The 24,183-nt window shown below is 35.9% G+C and overlaps 1 protein-coding gene across 5 annotated transcripts in view; it reads right to left on the minus strand.

The window, feature by feature from the left end:
- Positions 1-14,947, minus strand: part of LOC111605050 (box A-binding factor) — a 149,329-nt gene extending 134,382 nt beyond the window's left edge. For all 5 annotated transcript variants that reach the window (XM_023323386.2, XM_030224051.1, XM_030224049.1 and 2 more), the window contains exon 1: positions 14,833-14,947. The gene's annotated coding sequence lies outside the window, so the exon portion shown is untranslated. The remainder of the gene's footprint in view (positions 1-14,832) is intronic.
- Between the last annotated feature and the right edge of the window lie 9,236 nt (positions 14,948-24,183).

The raw sequence follows: 24,183 nt of genomic DNA on the forward strand, positions 1-24,183 counted from the left end.
GAATGAGAGTAGACGCAGGCACACGCACAACTGCACAACCGCACAGCCGCACAGCCTAGACTCGCGTATAGGTCTGTGTGTGCAGATGTGTATGTGCAGAGAAATGTATGCAGACACAGATCGATTCACACACACATTGAGTATACTCCGATGGCCGCTGCCGATCTCAGTGATTACACCATTGATTGATCCCGAGTGCATCGATATATATCGATTGTCAATTGCTACTGCTGCCCCGACTCGCCAGAGCTCGACGAAAGAAAATATAAGATGAAAATGTATAAGGTTGTCATTGTATTCGTGTAAATAATTGTAAATCCGTTATGCTTGTACGATCTCTACTCTTCTCAGACTCAACCCGAACAGCAATAGCGAAAATACTAAATATATATGTACGTAAATGTTAAATGTGGCATGTTGCATGTTCAGTGGGTACTGCTGAAATATGTCCTGCTGATGTGTACCATTCAGATATGTATGCAGTTATATATAATATAGGTCAAGTAGCTTAAATCGGCTTTCATGCTCTATTCGGGTATATACGGCAGAGTAGAATTAATATATCTATTAATTTCTGATCATTTATAAACAGATCTTAAAAACAAAAGTCACGCAAATGGGTTTGTGAGGTGGGGTAGAAGTAAATGTATCTACATCTCAGATATTTTTATATCGCAGTTACTTTTGAGTCTCACAGATGCTTTTGTATCTTACAGATATTTTGTATCTTACAGATATTTTGTATCTTACAGATAATTTTGTATCTTTCAGATACTTTTGTATCTTTCAGATACTTTTGTATCTTTCAGATACTTTTGTATCTTTCAGATACTTTTGTATCTTTCAGATACTTTTGTATCTTTCAGATACTTTTGTATCTTTCAGATATTTTTGTATCTTTCAGATATTTTTGTATCTTACAACTACTTTTGTTTCTTACAGTTACTTTTGCTTCTTACAGTTACTTTGTATCTCAGATACTTTTGTATCTCGGTTACTCAAGTATCTAACATGTATTTAATATTTAGCAGATACTTTTGCTTCTCACAGATACTTTTGTATCTTATGCTGATGTCCTTTACATTTACAAAGATACATTTGTATCTCACAGTTACGCACACATCTTGCAGATACTAATGTTTGTCACACAAGCTTCTGTATCTAATAGAAATTTTGTATCTTACAGATACGTTGTATCTAACACACTTGTATATCTTGCTGATGATAATATATAATGGAGATACTTTTGTATCTTACAGCTACTTATGCATCTCATAGCTACGCAGATACTTTTGCAACTAACAGATACACATTTGCGTGTACCTCACGGAGACTTGCACGTGTCACAGATACTTATGCATCGCATGGTAAGCTTTGTATCTCACAGTTGCTTGTGTATTCCAAAGATACTTGCGTATCTTTTATATATGTATGTATCTTGGCCATGACGTTTGATGAACCGTTATTTAGGTAACGCACACCATAGGCAATAAAAAAACGTTGTTGCTGTTGTTGTTCTATAGACAACTAACAACCTAGAAGAGCCAGCAACAACAACAGCAGCAGCAGCCGCACAAAAAGATAAATGAAATCAGCAAAAAACCCAGCAGGAAAAAAATTCGCAATGAAAAAATTAAATTTTTTCGCTTCTTTTTTTGTATTTTTGCCAATCGGCACGCAGTTGCCAGTTGAGCGTTTGACCTAAATACGCTGCCCGCCATGATGTTGTTGTTGTTGCTGCTGCTGCTGTTGTTGTTGTGGTTCTCAATAGGCTAAACTTAACGCGCTTTTGTGCGTCGCTATAAAAGACAAAAAAAATATAAATAAATATAAAAGCAGGCAAAAAATAAAATGGCAAATAAAAAGAATTCGCTGTTAGATTTGCGTTGTTGTTGCTAATTTCGCAAAAAAAGAAGAAAACAAAAAGAAAACGAAAAAAAAAATTCTATTCCGCGTTCGGCCGAAAAAGCAGGCATGAAATGAACAACTGTACACAAAAAGCGAAAAGTCACTGTCGAAGCTGACGCTGACAGCACCGTCGACGCTGACGCCTGCGCAGCCCACGACATCGTTTTGACTCTGGTTCTTCTGCTTTTGCTGCTGCTGGTTGTTCTGTTTGGTGCTTGCTAAATTTATAGCCGCTTACGCATGACGCCAAAAAGCAGCTGACAAAAGCTCACACACACACGCACACACACACACACACACACAGGCGCGTACATGCACACGTATGAAAGCTGCCTGCTTTGGCGTTGCTTCAGAGCGCAGCGTCGTCATTTCGACAGCGCCATTTGACTTCTAACTGCTTTTATAAACAGGCAGCATGGGCACACACACACACTCACACTCACACGCACGTACACACAGACAAAATGCACACACGTAGGCGCTAACTAGGCGGCCAACTAAACTTAACTAGCGTCCTCTGCTGACGGCGCTGCTTTGTGTTGTCAAGCTGCAAAGGCGCAGCGACGAGCAGCGTAGATTACGCAATGCGTTCGTTGCTTTACACACACACACACACACACGCAAGCTAAGAGCAGCGCCAACAACAACAACATTTTTCGTTTCCGCGATCGACGCGTTTGCAAAAAACACAACAAAAAATTCGCAAATAGCAGAAGTTTCGATGCGTGCGACCCAATTGGAAATTTGACACACAAAAAGAATGTACGAAAGCGAGAGAGGAGAGAGCGTCGATTCGCTGGCTTGTGTTAGAAATACAAAAAAAGGGAATATAAATAAAAACATGTGAAGCTTTAATTATGGGAAATTAATTTTGTTTTTTTTTCTTTCACTTAATTATGCGTTTATTACGTAAGTTTATTGACAGCAAAAAATGCTTGACAGATAAATATTAAAAATATTTAAATTAATTTAGTTATTTATAATTTTAATTAAATAAATAATATTTACTAATTTCATTTCTAATAAATAACAATATATTAAAAATATTGTACATAAAAAATAATAATAATTATTGCAAAATATACAGATAACTCTTAGCTCAGTATAGATATATATATATATATATACATAAGATAATAGCCGATTCATAAAAATATATAAAATTATGAAATATTTTTGTCTTTTGTCTTAGATAACTCGGCTTGTGTCTTTTGCAAGCTAGATACTTGGGTCTCTCCTCTATCTATTGCAAAGATAGTTGTCTATATCTTTGTATCTGACAGATACACATCTCACAGATTTCTTATATCTCATAGATGTGTAAGTTCTATATATTTTATCTGATATACTTAGATACTTATGTATCTTTAAGTTACATCTAGATTCAATGATTGCCTTTCAGGCTCACTCACGTAGATAGTTTTGTATCTGAGAGATATTTATGAAAATAGTTTTTCTGTTTTCTTAACTCAAGATAGATAGAGATAGAGAGAGCATTTCAGCTTCAGCCAGTTGAGTTTTATTACAGCTGTCCGAAGCGCCAGAAACAAAAAAAAAACAGAAAGAGAAATTTTTGCAGTTGGCTCTGTTTGACCTTTGGCCTGGCCGTGGGCGTCAGCTGTGCAAAACTGAAAGATCGGCCAGCGAGCACAACTGTTTCTAGCGGGTCGTTAGTCAGCTGAAATTCAATGCTATCTACACACACACACAGAGAGAGACACAAGCAGGCACGCACACGCACACGCACACACTGAGTCGCAAATTAGTTCACTAGGTGCCTGATTGCTGCCTGCTGTTGTTGTTGTTGCTGCTGCCATTTAAATTTAGCGTTGAGCAGCGCACAGCGGCTGAAACATTGAAAATCATAAAGAAAACCAACAACAGCAACAATAATAATCATAAAAATTTCGCACATATCTGTCCTTGACACACATTGCGTATACGCAATTTACGCAGCGCGCGAGTGCGTATACGCATTAGCGTTCTAAGTGCGTGTGCGTGCGTGTGCGTGTGTTTAGTTTGTCTGTGACCCACTTACGTATCTGACAGATACAGATAAGAACATATGTTTTGCAGTATTCGCAGCAAATCGGCGTATCAACAGCTGCTCAACTATTCACTCTCCCTCGGTCTAGCTCCCTCTCTCTCTGTCTTCACTGCATTAGGGCGGAAGTGTTCGCCGCCTGGATAGGCGTGGCTGGCATCTCTATTGAACACTCTGCTGCATTATTGGCATTGATTAATTGACGAGCTGCCGGCAGTTCAATAGGTGCGATACAAGACAAATTATGTGAATCCAACCAAAAAAAAAAAAAATAAACAACGAAAAAGAAGCAAATTTTATGTTTTTCGGACAGCTGCAAAATGTGCATCGAAATTGTTGCTGTTTAGCTCAAATGTTGGCCAAAGATCAGCGAAGCACTCAACCGTCAACTGCAGCCCAAGACAAATGATCTGCGACTCTTAACTTATCCAATAAAAACGGCCAGCCAAAGCAACTATGAAAATATAGAAAAAACCTAATCTGAAAATATAAAAGATATTAAATATCTAAGTAAATAAATAAAAAACTTAACATAAACTATATATAACATTTAAAATACATAAAAATAAAGCAATCAAATTTAAAAAAAAATATTTAATGTATAATGCAAATAACTGAAGATATAATAATAAGCAAGCAACAAAATATAATTTAAAAAATATAAAAACGAATTAAACGTAATAAAATTAGTTATAAATTAATACAAAATATATAAAATAAAAAAAAATTTGCTTAAAAATAATTAATATCCAAATTGACATAAATAATAATAAAAACATAAAAATATATAATTTATTGATAATATATAAATGCAGTAAATTTTATATGCTGTGCACTTTATACATGTGTATATAGTAGAAAAAACGCTTATTTAATATTTAATGTTTTATATTTTATATATGTATATATATATGTATATATATATATATATATATATATATATACATACATACATATACATATATAGTCGTTTATTATAAATAAAAACATTTGCCTATTATGATAATTATTATTTTTACAGAATTCTTTCTATATAGTTTACTATTTCTCTTTAATAAAGCAGCGTACGTGCCTTTAGCTGGATACGAAGCAAGGGCCAAGGCGAGGGCTGCGGCAGAAGTTGCAATTGTGTGTGTATTGTGCGATAACACACTCACACTTGCACACAATATTTTGTATATAGAATACATACACATGTTTCGTACATGAGCGAATGAAAGAAGAAACAAAAGAGTCAAGTGCAGGGAAACGCACGGCGTGCGTTGCTCTGTCTCTCTTTCCCGCGCCCTCTCTCTGTCGCTCACATTGTTTTAGTTGCTGTTGGCGAAACTGATAAACAACGCGACAACAGTGCAAAACGGTTTTCTTTTCTCTTTTTCATATTTACTTCATTTTTCTTTTGCTATTGTTGATCATATAATAATTTTGTTTTTGGAGCCAGATGTTTGCCAAACATGCGAATTGCGTAAGCGAACAACGTCGCAGCGTCGACAGCGACTGCGATGCCAGCAGACGCGCAGAGCGAATTTAGCAAAGAGAATTCGCAAATTGGGCAAAAAAGATCACGAAACAAAAGCACACAACACACACAGATTCAGATACACACACACGCACACGCGCAGACACAGTGACGGCCGTCAGTTTTGCTGCTCTTCAACTTGACTTTGAAAAAAAAATGTTGAGAGAGCGTCGAGCGAAAGAGAGCCAAAGATGTAGAGAGCGCGCAAATGTTTGCCAATTGTGCGTGCCAGCGAGTTGCCAAAAGAGAGCGAGTGAACGGTGGTTCTTGTTGTTGCCGATATTTTGGCAACATTTAGATTTTTTTCGGTGTTTGTGGGGCCCGGCCTCATTTTGTTGTTGCGGTGCGTGCGTCGATCTTGCGAATATTTTTTGCGTGCGTTGTTGTTGCTGGCGCTGACGCGTGGCTCACGCACTTTTTTTGTTGTCTTCTGGCAGCAGAGCTCGTCGGCGTCGACGTCGACAGTTCATTGGCTTTTGGTGCGTGCGTTGGGCCTATGACTATGATTGTTGTTGTTGGTGTTGGTGTTGTTGTTGCTTTTTTGTGCGTGTCGTTGATCTTTCGGGTAAAACTAGCAACAACAAACAGCCGTAAAGATTGCGCCGCAAGTTCAATGAACTTTTTTGCGTTTGGTTTATATACAATTCATGTGCCTTGTTGTAGTTGTTGTTGTGTTTGCGCAAAACTATTTTATTTTTTCGCTACTGTTGCTGTTGTTGTTGTTGCTGTTGTAACACAAAGTTCAATAGACTCGCGAATTTTTTGTGTGTGCTTCTTCTCCTCCCTCTTCTTCGTCTTCCGCCTCTTCTTCTTCTTGTTTGTATACATATGTATTTTGATAGTTGGGCCTACCGCATCGAAATAAAAGCCCCAAGCCAAGTTGTGCTGCTGCTGCTTCTTTTCCATTTTGCTTCTTTTTTTATTTTTGATTGCGATAAGTAAATAAATGCTCAGGCCTAGATTTTGCTTTGTGCATTATTGATATATTGTATAAGTCAGCCAAATAGGCGATAAATACTATTATATTATCATATCTGCAAGGCCAGCTGGGTGGGGGTGGGGTTGGCCGTGGCGTAGATAAGTGTGATTAATACCAGCTACAAGTATTTATGTGTGTTGCCTATCAAATTGAAGCAACTTATAGCAAAATAGTAGCAATAAATTAGTTTGAAACTATATATTTTTTATATACTTTCTTATATATTATTTATATAGGTTTTTTAAATTTATTTTTTTATATATTTTTTATTTATTGCATATTTATTTATTTATATTATTTATATTTTATAAAATACATCAAATTTTATTTATTTTTAATTTTTTCGTATGTTTTAATAATTAGGAAATTAGTTTTATTATTTTTTACCCCTTTCTCTTTATCTCTTTCTACCAAGAGCATTAATTATAGTTGAATAAATTTTTTAAAAAAGACTATTTAATTTCTATAAATTTTTTTTAACATTTTGATATATTTTTTATTTTACAATTTTTTTTATATAATTTTTTGTAACTTATAAAATTAAGAAAATAATTATACAAAAATAAATAAATACACATTAAAAAATTTATTGTTGTATAATTATTTTCTTAATTTTATAAATTAAAAAAAATATTTTTTTTTATTGATTTTTGTTGTCTTGTTAAATAATATGATAATGGATAGACAATTACTAGCAGCTGAACTAACAGTCCCTGGTTGCTCCCTCTTTCTAACAGCCTTGAAGCCTCAGGTATTTCGCTCTCTTAGTTAAAATGGCTTCATAATAATAGCAGTGCTTGAATAGAAACCAAAACACATCTAAATTAATAGAAATTATGTTAGTCTTAATATTCGCTTCAAGTTGCTTTCAATATTTTGTGTTTATCACTGAATTATGCTGTCTAATATTTAGTGCTCAGATGCACTACTATTTTAATGAACGCAGCTGAAATTGCTGATTGGAGTGCCAGTTGAGCTTAAATGGAATTATGCTAATGTATATTGATATACTAGATCAAGATATAGTTATAGATACAGATAGAGATCTATAGATATGACTGGACTGCTTCTTTCAACTCGCCTTTTTTCTCTGTTGTTTCTCGACTTAATTTTTCAAACGCACTTTTAGTGGGCTTTTTCCTCTGCTTCTTTTTATTAGCTATGCAAAATTTATGCAGTTTTCTGTCCCACAAAAAAATGTAAAAACAAAAATAAAATAAATAAAAAAAAAGGGGCAAAACTTTCGAAAGTTCTGGCCATGGGAAATTTGCAATGAACGATGGATGGAGACGAAGTTTTTTTGCCTGGTGAAATTTTAAATGTCTAATTGCCGTGGCAGTTGTTGTTGCTGCTGCTGTCGTTGTTGTTGTTGCTATAAAGCAGGCTAGATATATATATATATATAAGGTACCTAGTTAGCCCCTTATATTTGATGTATTTATTTTTATTTTCTATTTCTTAATCTTATAAATGTTTTTTTTTTGTTTTTGTTTTTCGTGTTTAGTTGTCGCTGGGGCAGCAAGAAAGTTGCTGGCAAAAAAAAAAACCGGATTTATGCGAAATTTCGAGGGCTACCAAATGCCATAAAACAGGCAAAGAAATTTTATGGCAAACATTTTCTAGCGACAAAATAAAAAAATTGCTGTTAGGAGCGGCTGTCAACGGGTTGTTAAAGCTGTTTTTCCCAAAGCGCCAAATTAAATAGAAGAAATAATAAATTAGGTTTTAATACATATTTGCATGTGCATATGTGTGTGTGTGTGCGTGTGTGTGTGTGCGTGTCATCAGTTGAAATGATTATGTAACAAAGCGTAATTAAAGCAACAACAACAGCAACAATGGCTAACTGAATTAACCTTGTTCTGGCCCAACGGAAAGTGCACTCGCACACACACACACGCCCAGAGGCGCAGATACGAGCAACAGATACATTTGTATCTTTATTTGTATCTTGTGAGTCCTTGGTTATAATTAATCCACAATTGCACACACACTAACACACACACACACACACAGAGAGCGAGCAGCGATGGCACGCAAGCGTCCAGTGTTTGCTTGTTTGTTTTTCTGCTATTCATGACTGTCGCCGCTGCTGTGGGGCGTCAACTGTACCTCGAGCGATCAGATAAATTGGCATTGGCACCTGGCCTGCAGCTCCATCAGCTCCATCCAAATGCTAATTGCCAATGGGTCAGTCGCTGCTTGCATGTCAACATTTGTTGCTGTTGCTGTTGCTATTAGCTGAAAAATCAGTCAGAGAATGTGTCACGCAGCGACAAGCGCCTCTCTCGGCGCTTCTCAGCAGTCACATAAAGGTAACACGCATACGCAGCGTTGTTTGTGTCAACTTATTCATTCGTGTTTTATGAACTGGTTTCAAAACGAATCAGTCCAAACTAGTTCCGGAACTAGGCAACTGTTTTAAGCACTACTTTGACAGCTCCCATAGACATCTGTGCATATATCATTATCATTGGTTTTCCCTTCCAACTGTTTTACTAGGCAATTGCAATTCACTTCAATCAGTTCGTGTGTTTTAGATTCCAAGTGTTTCACTTCATCGTCAATTGCTACATATATGGCAAATGTTTCTATTTCCCAGTGTTTTTATCTTTACATTTTTCACATTTCAAGTGTTACTGTTCCCAAACGTTTCAGTTTCCTACTGTTTCGATTTCCACTTGTTTCTGCTCTACCATCAATTGCCAAATATAAAATATATGTTTGTTTTCAGGCATTTTCTTTTACATTTGTTTCATATTCCAAGTGTTCCTTGGGTCATGTGTTTCGTATTCCAAATGTTTGTGTTTTCTAATGAAGATATTTCTGTATGAAAATGTTTTTGTTTTCAAATATGTCATATATCGAATGTTTCAGTTTCCAAACGTTTCAAAATCCTAGTGTTTCTGCTTCCACTTGTTTCACTTATCCGTTATACTGCCAAATATTAAATACGTTTCTTATTTTAAGAGCTTCTGTTTCCCAATGTTTCTGTTTGCCCTTCCAAGTGTTTCTAATTCCAATCATTCCAGCTCTCAACTGCTGCTCACTTCACTTGCTTCACTTTGCAGCTGGTTCTACAGTTTCCAAATGTTTCAATTGCCAAATGTCTTCGTTTGCAAACATTTACTAGACATGAATGTGTGTGTGTGTGTGTGTGTGTGTGTGTGTGTGTGCGTGTGTGTTTCTATATGTGCTTTGTGTTCAGCTAATGTTATGCATTATTATTATTGTACAACATTTGTCGTTGTTGCTTTGTAAATTAGAAGGCGACTGCCCAGATAAAAGCAACAACAACTACAGCAACAACAACTTCGACAACAACAATTGAACAACGCAACTGAGAAATGCGCAATAATTGATGCACGCAAAATGCAATTACAATTTGAGGTGCGAGCGAGATGGCAAGCCGCATGAGCATGCGCTAGAGCGAGAAAGCAGCTAACTTACTAAGTGTGTGTGTGCGTGTGCGTGTGTGTGTGTGCGTGTGTGTGTGGGTAATGAGTCGTAGGTGAGTGGTTGGCTAGAAGAGGAAACACAGGCAGGCCGTGTCGATTGAACAGAGTGGGCGGCAGGGGGGGGGGGGGGTGGCTGGGACCTGCTGCATGTAATTGCGTTATAGTTTGTAGTTTTTTGCAATGCGAACGATAACACACACGCACACACACACACACACGCTGAGTGCCAGAATTGCCGTTTTAGGGTGACCATATTGCATATGCAACACATGCGCACGCTCTCACTGCGCTGCACTTCAAGCCCCGTCTCTCTCTCTCTCACTCGCCCTCTCCCTTCTTTACCCCGCCCCTTCTCCCTCCGTCCAACATTGCATTTGCATTTGGTGCAGGTCTCTTTTTTTGCGGTCTCTTAAGCAGTCGGCGTATTTTTTTTTTTGTTGTTCGCCTTCGCTTGCTTATTAATCACTTCCTTCTTGCGTTTTGCACGCGCTTTGCTTTAGCCCCTCCCCCCCCTGCCGCCCACTCGCTGCCTCGACCCCACCGCCCCATTAAAACGCTACGCTATGCATTTTGTGCATTTGTCAGCTAAACACACACACACACACACACTCACTCACACGCACAACCTTGAGGTTTTTGTGAGTTTAGGCTCAGGGGTTGAGGCAGTTTGTCTGCGAGGTTTTCATAAATATTTATTTAAATATTTTCCATATGGATCAGTTGCACTTTTCGATACTTATCGATCATGAATTATTTCAATCAACGAAATTTGTAAGATCTATCGATTGTTATCGATAATAAAATCTTTAGCAACACTTACAACTGGTTACAATTATCGATAACTATCGATAACTATCGATAACATGAATAGTCGTTGCAAATCGATACTTATCGATTATTAATTTAATATAACTATAAATTCTTGATATGATGCTTGACTGATGATAGCTGATGCTTATCGATATTGATCGTTTATGAGTTTATTAAGGCAAGTTAAAAGCTCACCCACTCATGTTATCGCTCTTCTACTGCTTACTCAAATCGATGCCATGCCATTGATAAAGCTTCTCCCTCTCTCTCTCTGAATGAATTACTATCTAAATCACTTGCCAACCGCAAAGCGAACGCTTAAGAATCACGCACACCTAAGCCAAATCGATAAACAGTGACACACGAGCAAGCGCATGCATTGTTCACTCGATTTCGATAACATTTTCCAGCCACTTTATCGCCATTCGTTTCTGCTGCTTCGCGCAGTCAATCATTGAGCTTCAGCTTCGATTCACATGCATTCATTCAGCTGTTGTGCGCAATTTATCTGATTCATTCGGTTCCGCATTCGGAGCAGCAATTACGCACAGTGTTGCAAAACGTATTGTATTTATTTATATTATTTATAATTATGCAATTTTTTTTTGCTGTACAATTTTTCTCGGCTTTTGTTTTTAATCGAAAAAGCGTGCTCGGGGAGGCGCCACCTTTCATAACGGCAACAGCACGCAGCACGCACGCCAAATGATTAGCAGCAATTACCTCCATATATGTGCCTAACATATGCATATGTATATGCATATGTATATGTTTATGTATATGTATATATATATATACATACATCATTCGCTATGAAACGTGCCTGTTGAGCGCTTCGATTGCATTTCTGCTCGCCAGGCACATTTCGCTGCGATTGCAACATTCGCCCACGCATGCTGCTTTTTCTAGACTCCAGATAGAGCCTGGACAGGGGACAGAAGTTGGCATATTTTACTACGATTTACTGTAAAAATAACATAAAGATAGCACTGCATGGCTCTGTCTTACTAGAAATTCGACTTAAAACTTGAAAAAGTCTTGGCTAGCTTAGGTTTATCACGTTTTTTTCCAAGTAAAAATAAATATAATTAAAAATACTAGACAGTAAAATAATTAACACATATATAACACAAAAAAAAGAGGAAAAAAACGTTGGCTAAATAAATAATTGTGGTAAAAAGATTAAAATAAAAAAATAAAAATAGTTTTTATTTAGAGTTCATAAAATAAAATTGGAATATTTTAAATCTTTTTATAAAAATAAATAAAAAATTAAAAAATGTTATTTTACTGCAAAAAATATGACAAATAATAATTGAATTTATTTTTATTAATATAAAAAAAAATTTTTTTATTATTTAGAAAATAAGTAGTACAAGTAAATAAAATTTCATTTTTTTTTAATTTATTGGCAAAAAGAAATCAAAATAAATAAACGTATTATCATGATTTTCAAGTTTATATTTTTGTTTGTTTTTCTAAAGAAAATTAAATTCAAAAATGTAAAAATAAATGATAGTGCCAAAAAAAATAAGTTCCAGAATTTTTAATAAACTTAAATTTACAAAACAATTTTTATTTTTTATGTGCTTTAAGTTTTTGTTTGTCACTGAAATATATATACAAAATATATATGTATAAATATTTTATTTTATTTTTTTATTAGCACTAACGCTAACATGTTATCGACTTGTTATCGACTTATCGATATATTCGTGTCAAGCATGGCCTCTGGCATTCATGGCGCGACAAACGTGCAACCTTTCAACTGGCACTGCAGCAGCAACTGCAACTGTAATATGAAAACTATTTGCCAGTGTTGTTAATGTTGTTTATTGTTGTTGTTGCTTGTTGTCTGTTGTTTGGTTGTTCGATATGAACGTCATTTGCCATTACTCGCAAATGTCACATATTTATGCTGATGATAACGGCGCTGTTTGCCGTTGCGAGCGTGCGAAACTGCCAGCCGCTGTTGCTGTTGGCAAACAAACGCAGCGCAACTGCTGGCAAAACTCTCTAAAAATGACTAAAACAAAATTGATTTGTCACGCTGCGCATAAATTGCACATGAGCAACAGTTGCTGCTGCGGCTGCTGCTGCTGCTGCCGCTGGAAGCTGCAGTCATTGCAGTCACATTGCCTTTGCTTTTCAATCAATAAGCAAAACAACCTTTTTTTTGTGCCCTCAGCTTTTCCTCGCTTCTGCACAGTTTTCCACAGTTTCCATTTGACTTTTGCCATTTCATCAATTAGACGTTAATTTCTGCAGCGAGCGGCAATTTAACGGTGCTAACGTTTTATTAATGAGCCAACGCATTTGGGCAGCCTGGGAACCGCGGCCTCAGGCTGGCCCGTTGCAAAATTAATATATATATATGAGCTTAATATATATATGCTTAATATTGGCGAATAAATAAATAAAATAGCAAAGTCTTCATGCAGTTGAAATGAAGTGCGCTCAAGGCCAAGGTCAGCGCCAGAAACGTTTTGGTAATGGAACGCATTGGCCAACAGGCAGCAGGCAGCGGGGCGTGGCCGAGCGAGACGAACAGCAATTGTTTGTTTGTTGTTCGCTTGTTGTTGTTGCTGTTGTTGGGCGGAAGTGAGCGACGTCTGCGCTTGGCTTTTGACAATGGGAAGTGAATGCAAAGATCGCAGCAAACAGCAGGCAAATGTGTATACATAGCTAACTATATATATATACATGAATTATATATATATATATTTTTTTTTCATGTGTGTGTGTGTAGAACAATTGTTTTTGGCTGCAAAGGTTTCAATTTTAATTGTCGATTTTTTTGTATTTTATTTTTTATTTTGCGCAATTGCAACAATTGCTTCAATTAGCCAACAGCCGAGTGTGTGTGTGTATGTGTATGCGTTAATTGCAGCAGCCAAAAATTAGCCAACACACACCCGCACACGCAGCGTAAGCTGTTGTTGTTGTTATGGCAGCTCGAGCGCTTTTTGATTGACAGCTAAAGTCACTAAAAAAACAACAACAACAAGAACAGCAACTGCTGCCATGCCCCATTTTTTAGGCATTTAGCGAATGCCCCTACATTTGTATTGTTCCTCTATCTAAGCTTAAAAAATACTTTGAATGAATACAATAATAGAAATAATAGTAATAATAATAATAATAATAAAAATAGTTTTAATAATAATAATAATAATAATAAAAATAGTTTTAATAATAATAATAATAATAATAAAAATAGTTTTAATAATAATAATAATATTAATAATAATAATAATAATAATAATACAAATAGTTATAATAATAATAATAAGAATAATAATAATAATAAAAATAGTTATAATAATAATAATAATAATAATAATAATAATGGGAATGCCAATGATTTAAAGCAATAACAATTATTGTAAAGAATTGATACTCAGGCTAATTAGTAAATTAATTAATTGGCTATAATATTATTGCTAATGTTTATAATATTTAAAATATATTGTATAATTATAATGAAAGTAGAATTAAAATAAAAATAATAATTATAATAATGAAATAAAAAAAAATAAAAATAATTATGAAATAATAAAAATATTTCATATAAATAAAAATAAATTACAAATTAGCAAAAACATTAAGCAATAAATATTAGTATTAAACAATAAATAAACATAACAAAATTAAAATAAAAAATAAATTAAATGTAATAAAAGAAAACAATTTGTTCAAGCATGAACAATTAGAGTGAGATAGATCCTTTCCATACCCTGAACCCATCTCTCAGCCTATATAAGGTGGGAACAGACGGTAAATGAAACACGCCTAAGTGCAGCCGTTGACAGTTCGTCTCAAATTATCGATAACATTGTGAACATAGCGATTTCTTTGGGCGATAAGTTTTTCTTAACTCATACACGACTTCCTATAGCCAAGCAGAAGAAAATTTAACTGGAAATGGAACGTAGCTAAATGCAGCCATGGACAGTTCGTGTCAACTTATCGATAACATTTCTACAGTATCGATTTGACAAGTATTCATAGAAACGTGGCCACATATGCCTAGTATATGTGTTGTGTTAAGTACAGTTATTGACAACTTCAGATTGTTTCAGTATTCTATTTATAGATATCGATTCGAACTTACCTTAAACTAAAACACTCGCCAGTCGGGCGTTACCCGTCCAGCAATCCATAAGTTTTAATTTTCAATTGATTTTTGTTTTCTTGTTCTTCGGCCGTTGTCGTTGTTGTTGTTGTTGTTGTTGCTGCTGTTGCGTTTGCTCTTGTTGTTCTGGCTGCAGTTGTTGTTGTTGTTGCTGTTTAATGTCGCTTTTGGTTTGAATTTGCTTTAGCTTGATTTTCGTTTTCTTTTTCACTTAATCTTTTTTTTTTTTTTTGGTTATTTTTGCACACCGAAAACTGTTGCGTAGCACGTTGTACAACACTGTCCGAAAATGAATCGCTTTCTAAATGTTTTTTTCCCTTTTTTTGTGTTTATTTTTTGCGTCTATTTTTGTTTGTGCCTAGTTTCGAGCTCGAAAGATTTGTTGCCCAAAGAAATTGTTCAATTTGTAATCATTTTTTTTTCTTAAGTGCTTCTTCTTCTTGCTGGTTGATCGCTTTTCATATATATTCTTTTGCTTTATTATTTATTTATCGATAAAAATGTAATTGGTCCAGTTGGTTATAATATTTCGTCAAGTTTGCTTTTCGGAGAGAGTGCTGTGTGCATGTGTGCGTGTGTGTATGTGTGTGTGTGTGTGTGGGTGGGTGTGTGTTTTTTATTCTTGTCAATAGCCGAAGAGCGCTGCCAGAGTTGTAGCGTGTGATACTTGTTGTTGTTGCTGTTATCGATAAACGTTATTGCTGAGTCGCTTATCGATTCGCCGAGATTTCGATTGTGATTTTCTTTAAGTTTTACACGCTTTCTTCTTCGTTGAAATTTAGAATTTTGAAGAATATGCTAAAGTGAAGTAAAAGAAAACAGAAAGAGGAAGAAGAGTTGGTTAATCAATGAAGTTTAACTAACTTATACGAAATACTAAATACTAAGTTATAAAATAAATTAACTTAAGAAAAATGTTATTTTATTCAATTTATTATTTGTTTATTATTTAATTTTAAGTATTATTTGGAAAATACTTCATTTTTCATTTTCTTCTGAAAATTGTTTACATCGGAATCAATTATAATTTTTTTATACAAGTTTTAATTTTTTTTTAATCTTAAATTGAATTTGATTGAATTCATATTGATCTTAAATTATTTTTTAATTATAATTGAGCTTTTGCTATTTTTTTGCCTTTAAATTGCTTAAGTATTAATTGATTACATTTTTTAATTTTAATATTTTCCTTTTAATTTAACATTTTTAATATTTTCCTTTTAATTTAATATTTTTCTAATTTATTTTTTTTTTTTTTTCAAAATTATTCAAATAATTTTTAATGTTTAACTTAAATAGTATGATTTTCATTTAAATTTAAAACTTTTTATTTTTAGCTATAATTTTTTAAAAATTCTCTCTTAGCTATTTCCAACGTTTGCTGCCTGATCAAAATATGGTCACACTTTGTTTGAAAGCTCATTAACTCATTGGAGTCAAGAACTTAAGCAAAACAATAGCAAACTTTTGCAAAGTACACAAACAACAAACAAGCTTAAATGTAGGCTATGGCAAATGCCAGAGCTAGACAGAGCGAGAGAGAGTGAAAATGAATTGTGGTGGGTGGCGGTGGGTGGTTGGCTAGAAACTGCAGCCAACAATTTGACTTAAAACTTTCACTATTTTAATTACCTAGCGTAAATTGTTGTTGTAGAACAACAAAAGCTTTGCCACTGCCATAGACCATAGTTGTTGCTGTTGTTGTTGTTGTTGTTGTTGTGTGTTGTTCGTTGTTGTTGTTGCTGTTGTCTGACGCTGTCTCAAAAAGTCTGGCAAATGTCTGCGGCTGCTTCAAGTGCCCTGCAATACAAGTGCAGTCAGACAGGCACACATACACACACACATATATATATATATATATATATATATATATATATATATATATATATATATATAGAAAGGGATAGAGAGAGCTATGCATGAAAAGTTTTGCAGCATTTGTTGTTGTTGTTGGTGTTGGTGCAACATGTGGCACGCTTAATTATGACGCTGAAAAGTCACAACGACAATGTCAACTGTTGAATTATGAGCTCGCACACACACACACACACACACACACACACACCCACACACATGCATACATTGTCCAAATTTTTGGCAACTTTTGTGCCGCATGACGTCATTTCGTCTTGAACTTCACTTGCTCTGCTGTTTATATATACTTGTTCTATATATAAACATATATATTTTAATCAGCTGGCAGCATCTCGTATCAACTTTATCAACAGCATGAGAGCAACAAGCAGCAGCAGCAGCAGCAGCAGCAGCTAAAAAGTTGAGCTGGCATTGAAAAACTTTTACTTTGCCGCATAAGTAGGTTGTTCTGGCTGCCTCCGTCTCCCTCGGCCACCTCTCTCGCTCGCACTATCTCTCTGTGTCTGTCTGTCTGTGGCAAAAGTTCAAGTTCATGGCAAACAGATTTCCTTTAAGCTAAATTATGCATAACATTTAATTTATTCACAGCGAAAATTATTCAAACAGGAAGTGAATATTTGCATATAAACATAAATTTTTAATGGGTATTTCGAGCAGATTTGTCGACTGGATTCTTGGCTATATGTGCATTCATTATACTACGCTCGCTAACTAGATAATTGCATTAATCGATATTGTTCTAGCAGTGAATTGTGCTCAAAGAGAAACCTTGTTAGCTTTGCTGTGCAGCTCACAGGCTGATTAACGTGGGGGATTAGAACGTGCTTTAGAATGGGGTTTACGATAAGGCTTAGCAGCGGATTTGCAGCTCTTACAGCTTCCAGACAATTGAATAAATTCATATTGTCGAAGCGCATAATTGTTTTAGTTTATAATTGTGCCTTACAATGAGGTTTACAGTGAGGCTTAAGAGCTTTAAGTTGGAGCTTACATAGATGAGTTGCAAATTGGCTTACAATGGGCTTTGCAATGTGGCTTACAATGAGGCTTGGCAGCTTGAAAGCTATGCTTTGAGCCAATTAGCATTAGAATATAGCTTACTTGAGGCATTTGCAAAGTGGCTTACAATGTGATTTACAATGAGCTTTACAATAAAGTATAACAGCTTGAAGGCTTCGCTTTACAGCAGTTATCTTCACATGAAGGCTTACATAATAAATTTACAATGAGGTTTACAATGAAGTTTACAAGTAGGCCTAGCAGCTTAAAGGCTAAGCTGTAAAATAAAGCTAACTTGTGAGAATTATAAATTGATTTACAATGAAGTTTACAATGAAGTTTACAATGAAGTTTACAATGAAGTTTACAATGAAGTTTACAATGAAGTTTACAATGAAGTTTACAATGAAGTTTACAATGAAGTTTACAATGATGTTTACAATGAAGTTTAAAATTTGCTTGATTTTCGAATAGAAAACAAGTTTCTCAGAGAGAGAGAGAGGTCAGATAAGACCAGCTCAACAAACAGTAGAAGCAATAAAATAAGTTTAGTCACGAATTTAAGTTCAACATAAAAATGTGATTTAAACATGTCTGCGAAAAAGGAAGGGAAAAACACGTCTGCACAAATTATAAGAAAAATATCTACAGGCAGAGAGAAAAAGAGGCACATACCGCCCAATCAAGCAGACGAGTCGGAGTAAAAGTTGAGACAATGTTAACTTATGTTAACAGCATGTTAATGCACTGTTGGGCCGTGCTCTGCAGATGAACGTGATGGCAGACGGAAAAGTATTTGTGTTGCAGCGACAGTTAATGGAAGTCCGAGGTGAGGGGAGCGGCAAGCCAGAGGCCAGTCGGGCTAAATGCCAGTTAGGCAGACAGTTGGACAGACAGAGGGAGGGTGTAGGGGTGCTGCTAAACCAATGCCAGACAGTCAAGACAAGTGCAATAAGGGAGCTGTGTGAAGTGGAGCGAAGGGGGCGGGGTCGCAGACAAAGGTTGTTTGGTAAATACCAAACACGGCGCACAGAATATGTCTATGACTAGACGCTGTCTGTTGTGGCACCTTACAATAAGCGAAACGCGCCCCTCTCCAACCGTAACGACCGAGCAACAACAGCGCCACATGCCACACAGCGTGGAAGACGACTCAGACGAAGGCTCAAACCCGCGACAACGACAACGGCAACGGCAACGGCAACGGCGACGGCGACGACGACAGCCTGATGACTAGCTGCTTAAAATGTCTGCACAGCTGTTTGATGTGTGTGTGTGTGTGTTGCATCAACAGTTGAAGTTGCAGCCATTGCACACACACACACAGGCAGGCACACACAATGGCATCGACATATTTTTTAATGCTAGCAGACAGACGAGCGACCCCTCCGACAAGTCGCAGGTGAAATGTTGCAACTTGAAATGGGGCAGCAACGCGACTCGCTGTGTGTTGCACATAAAAATTTGTTTTATTCTTGACAATGCGACGTCGCCTTGCGTTTTAATTTCGTTTTCTTTTTGTGCACACACACACACACACACACACACACTCGCACACACACTTGGACATGTTTTTCATTTATTTCTTTATCTTGTTTCTGCTTATCGATTGTGTCGCTCCCTGCCCAGTTATGATAAGCAGCTCAAAAGTGGTTGGCAAGGACATTCTGCTTCTTCTTCTTCGACTTTTTCATGTTGTGGCATGCGTGACAGTTGCTGCCGTTAACAATAAATTTATGCAATTATCATGAACAACATCATCTGCATTGAATTGGGTTGCACAACTTTTAGCAGCAACTGTGCTCGATCGCTTTCCATGTATATAAACATTCTGCTTCTGGTTGGGCTACTGCCATTGCCACTGCCACTGCCACTGCTTCCTCTTCATATTCAACAGAAACAGCAAGAGAAACTGCCTGTCTTGGCGTTTATTAGAAACTGCGGAATTTCTCAGTCGAGCGTTGACGGCTGCGCGACAAATTCGTTGAATTTATGAAATTTTAGAAGTCTGCCTTAAACAAAAACAAAAATATGCAGTTAGCGAAGCTCGAGTAACAGGGCACATGTCACGGAATTGCAGTTTGCATATGAGATAGCTGCAAAGCACACACACACACACACAGACAGAGAGACACACACATGGCAATGGCATCTCGCGTCAGTTGATTTAATGACATAAGCCAACGAAATATATGTATATTATAATATATGTATATATATATATATATATGCATATATACTTTTTATATATGTCGCGTCAAGTGTCTGAGCCGTCATAGAAAACTAATTTGTCTGCCTAAAATCCTTTAAGTATGCCACAAATTCAACCCAAATAGCTAGAGCGTTATCTCATAATATAAGCCAGGCCGAGCTAGACACTTTGATAAGTTAACTTAACTCTAATTAATGTTAAATTACTTATCTAAAATAAAAATATCAATTACAAAATTAAATAATAAAATTGCATTTGAGTGTCAATTTAATTTAATTAATTATAAAAGCGTTTGTCAAAACTATAGAAATTTCTTTGGACGCGTCAAGTCACAGTGCACGCAAAATATCTACGTACAGCAGCAACTTCTATAATATAATAATTAATTAACATTATGTCAATATTTAAATCAGCTGCAGAATTACAACCAAAACAAAAAGTCCCCAAAAAATGATAAATTTATTGCTTTAAAATAAAAAAAATAATATTTTTTATCAAATATGTATTTAAAATAATAAGCGTTTATTTTTTTTATTACCAAACAAAATAATTAAATTTAATAAGATCAAAAATTAAAGAAAAAAACAATTATGAAAACAAAAATATAAATTTTTAAAATATCAAAAAATTCAAAAATAATAAGCACAAATAAAATAAGCCGAAATATTTTTATATACAAACATGAAGTAGTCTTATAATAAAAGTAATAATAATCAAAAGAAAACTAAATTGAAATAAAAAAAAATAAAATATATACATATATACATTTTAAATTAAAAAAAAAAAAACATAAATAAAAAATAAATATTATTAGGCATTAAAAAGTATTCTAATTTGATTCTCATTCTTTATGTCTTGTATATTTATATGTAAGTACTTAAATAAAAAATTAAATGAAATAAAAATGAATCAAAATATTTTAAAACTGTCTATGTGAAGTATTCTTTTTTCTTAATTATTTTATATATATATATATAATTGTTGCAAATATATTTATTATTAATAAATATATATATTTAAAAATAAATAAAAAAAAATAAATAAAACTTTAAATTAATTTCGAATAAATCTAAAAAAAAATATTTAATTGCAACTTGCTTGCTCTTCGCTCAGTGTTCTAAGTTGTGCACATACTTTTCGCAAGCACTATTGTGCCATATATAGATATATATAATATACATATATATTCTGTGAACAGTGTTGCATAATGCCCCAAATTGATTTGGTTTACTTAGCAGCTAGAGCGAGTCTCTAAAAGTCTTCTAAACAGTGTGTCCAATGCGGCATTTGGCAGTGTTGCACATGCCACTTGCTTCGTCGCAGCTCGACAATATTTGTTTATAGTTGATTAATAATCAGACCGCCCTGAATTGCTGACATTGCTGTGTCTCTGCTGTGTGCAAGGCCTGAGCTCTGGACTCGAGACTTCGTTTCATATTCTTTCGTCGCTGACGTTGAGTTTTGGGAGAGCGACGACGACGACAACAATGTTGCCAGCTCATTGTTGTTGTTGCTACGCTGCTTCTTCTAGTTGCAATTGTTGTTGTTGCTTTCGCATTACTTTTAATATTTTAGTTTATTTTTTTTTTTTTTGTATATTTTCTGCCTATGTGTTCTTCCAGGAATTCCGTCACTGATACGCTGTTCGACAACAACAACAGCAAAAAAATTATTTTTGCATTTTTCACAACGTCATTTTCTGGAAAATAAAATGCAAGCGTTGCGTGGCACGGGCGGCGCGGCAGGGGCAGGCAGCATATCAAAAAAAAAAATACAAAAAAAATTATTGTTTGTTGTACAATAATTTATGCAAATATTGCAGACGCGCTAAAAACTGAACCCGCTATAGGGGGAAACAGAATGCAAGGAACACGCCAGCAACTGTCTCACTCACTCTCTCTATGTCTGTTGCATTCTCTTCTACACACACTGACAATTGACTGTTGACAATCGAACAGGAATTTGTCATTAAAGTATTCATAAAGTCAACTACAACAATGTTTCCCAACACTGAAAGGCAAGTGCTTGGCTTAGATGACGCGACGCACTAAATTTCCAACTACATTGTGTTCGTACTACATGCAGCTAAGCACAACAATGTTTACCAACACTGCTGCTCTAGTATCTCCAGTTGTAGCTCTAGTAGAATGACATATTCAAAGATTACTTATAGCAGACTGCCCTATTTATATATAAGAATTTGGTAGACCTGAAGATAAAGCATTTATAATATAGTTTACCAACACTGTTATTACCCTCTAAATCTAGTCTGGGGATCATAGCATGCTTGAATGTAGCATTCCTCCTAGCACTTATTTAAAATACTTTAAAGTAAGCATAATTCCTTGTTTACCAACACTAAAAGTGGCCACATTTCATGTGAGAAGTGTGTAAAATAGCTTTTAGGAATACTTAATTAATAAATGTGCAGCATGCAATAGACTTATGATCTTATCCACGCCCAAAGCAAGCAACTGAATAGCTTTCCAACACTGGTATTGAAGCATTAAGATTTTGCAACCAAAGCTGTGCTTACCAGACCTTAGAGCATATTAGTTTACTTAATGTAATAGACTTAAGATCTTTAAAAAATTTAATTAGAATTTTTGAGTTTTCCAACACTCACATTTTTAGACTAATTATTTCCTATATATATATTTCATCTAAATTGTGGATAGCATATTAGTTGGCTTAATTTTATTGACACATACTTAATAATACTTGAATGACTCTTTGCATAGTTTTCCAACACTGAATATTACACAATATTATTCATATTCATATTATTTAACATTTAAATGTTTTCCAACACTGAATGATTTGCAGATATTTAGCTAAGCAGCATCTTTCGCTGATGACCTGCATTGAACCCTAAGTGAAGGAAGCAAAGCCTTTGATGGCATATTGCGTAGGCTCTTCACAGGGCGCCACTTGGGGCATTGTCACTTGTCAATTGAAAGAGTGTGTGTGTGTGTTGGTGTGTGTGTGTGCGTTTGATGCCGCCTACTTCTTTCGCACAAACACTTGAGCACGCATTTGGCGGCATCGTCAGCTGCCACTTGGGCGTTTTTTTTTTTATTTCTTTCAAAATGCAATCGATATGTGGCACACACGCATCTACACACACACACACACACACACACACTCAGAGAGCGAGAGAGAGAAGGGTAGAGGCTTGCCTCAAATAATTAATAATAATTTATGTCGCAAACTTTGTCGCAGGCCCTGCAATTAGAAAGCCACGTCGAGGCGCGCCCAGTCGAGCCAAGGGCCTCCACACTATGTGCAAAGAAAGGAAAAAAGGAAAAAGAAAAGCGAGGCCCTACAAAATTATGCATAAACGCATTTTAGTGCGCCAACAAGTAGGCAATGCCCAGCCAGTGCAACGGCAGAGCTGCAGCCGGCGGGCGGTCGGGCGGTCGGGCGCTCGGGCCGCTGGGTTGCACAGTGGGACGCGCCATTGCTGTGTGTTTGTTGTTGTATTTTCTCTCGTTTTGCCTTTGTTGCATTGCGTTTCATTTTGTTTCTTTTTTTTTTATATATATATATTTTTGTTGAAGTGCACTCAAAAACGCACTTCTCGCCCGACCCACGCGCTGGGCGGCAGCGGGAGGGAAACAATAAAGGAAAGGAAACTTAGATGCACGCAAAGCGCCTTTGATCCTGGCGGCGCAGTCGGCGTCGCTGCCAACAACTAGCTCACGCAATTTGCAAAAAAGCAAAAAAAAATTATGAGAAGAAAAAAAAAACGAAAGAAATTGAAGAGTTGTTGCTGACGCTGACAAGAACAACTACAACAGCGACAGCGACAGCGACAGCGACAGCGACATTGCCTGTTGACAAAGCCAACAAACAACAATAAACTTCAAGAAAAGCACCCAAGGGAGTTCACAGAGGCTGGGCTGTCGGCGAGGGTAGTCAGAGAGATAATGAAAGGTCGTCGAAGTGCGTTCCAGTCCGCATCGCAATGCGCCCCACGTGCAGTTGATGCTGAGCTCTGAGTCCTGCTATGACAGCTCAGCACCGAACAGGACATGGCTGTGTGTGTGTGTGTGTGTGTGTGTGTGCATTCTGCAACTGTGTCTATCACGAGTCGCTGCTAATCAAGTGTTAAAGCAGCTCTGCTCCAGCACCTGCTGCGATGCCAGCTACAAAGCAAAAAAGCTTTCGACCGAATTAAAAAGTTCAAGCAGCTAACGCACAAATATTTCCATTATCATAACTATAGACATCGGTATTTTAAC

Source organism: Drosophila hydei, unplaced genomic scaffold, assembly GCF_003285905.1.
Source record: "Drosophila hydei strain 15085-1641.00,03,60 unplaced genomic scaffold, DhydRS2 tig00000339-arrow-arrow-pilon, whole genome shotgun sequence".
Classification (NCBI taxonomy): Eukaryota; Metazoa; Arthropoda; class Insecta; order Diptera; family Drosophilidae; genus Drosophila; species Drosophila hydei.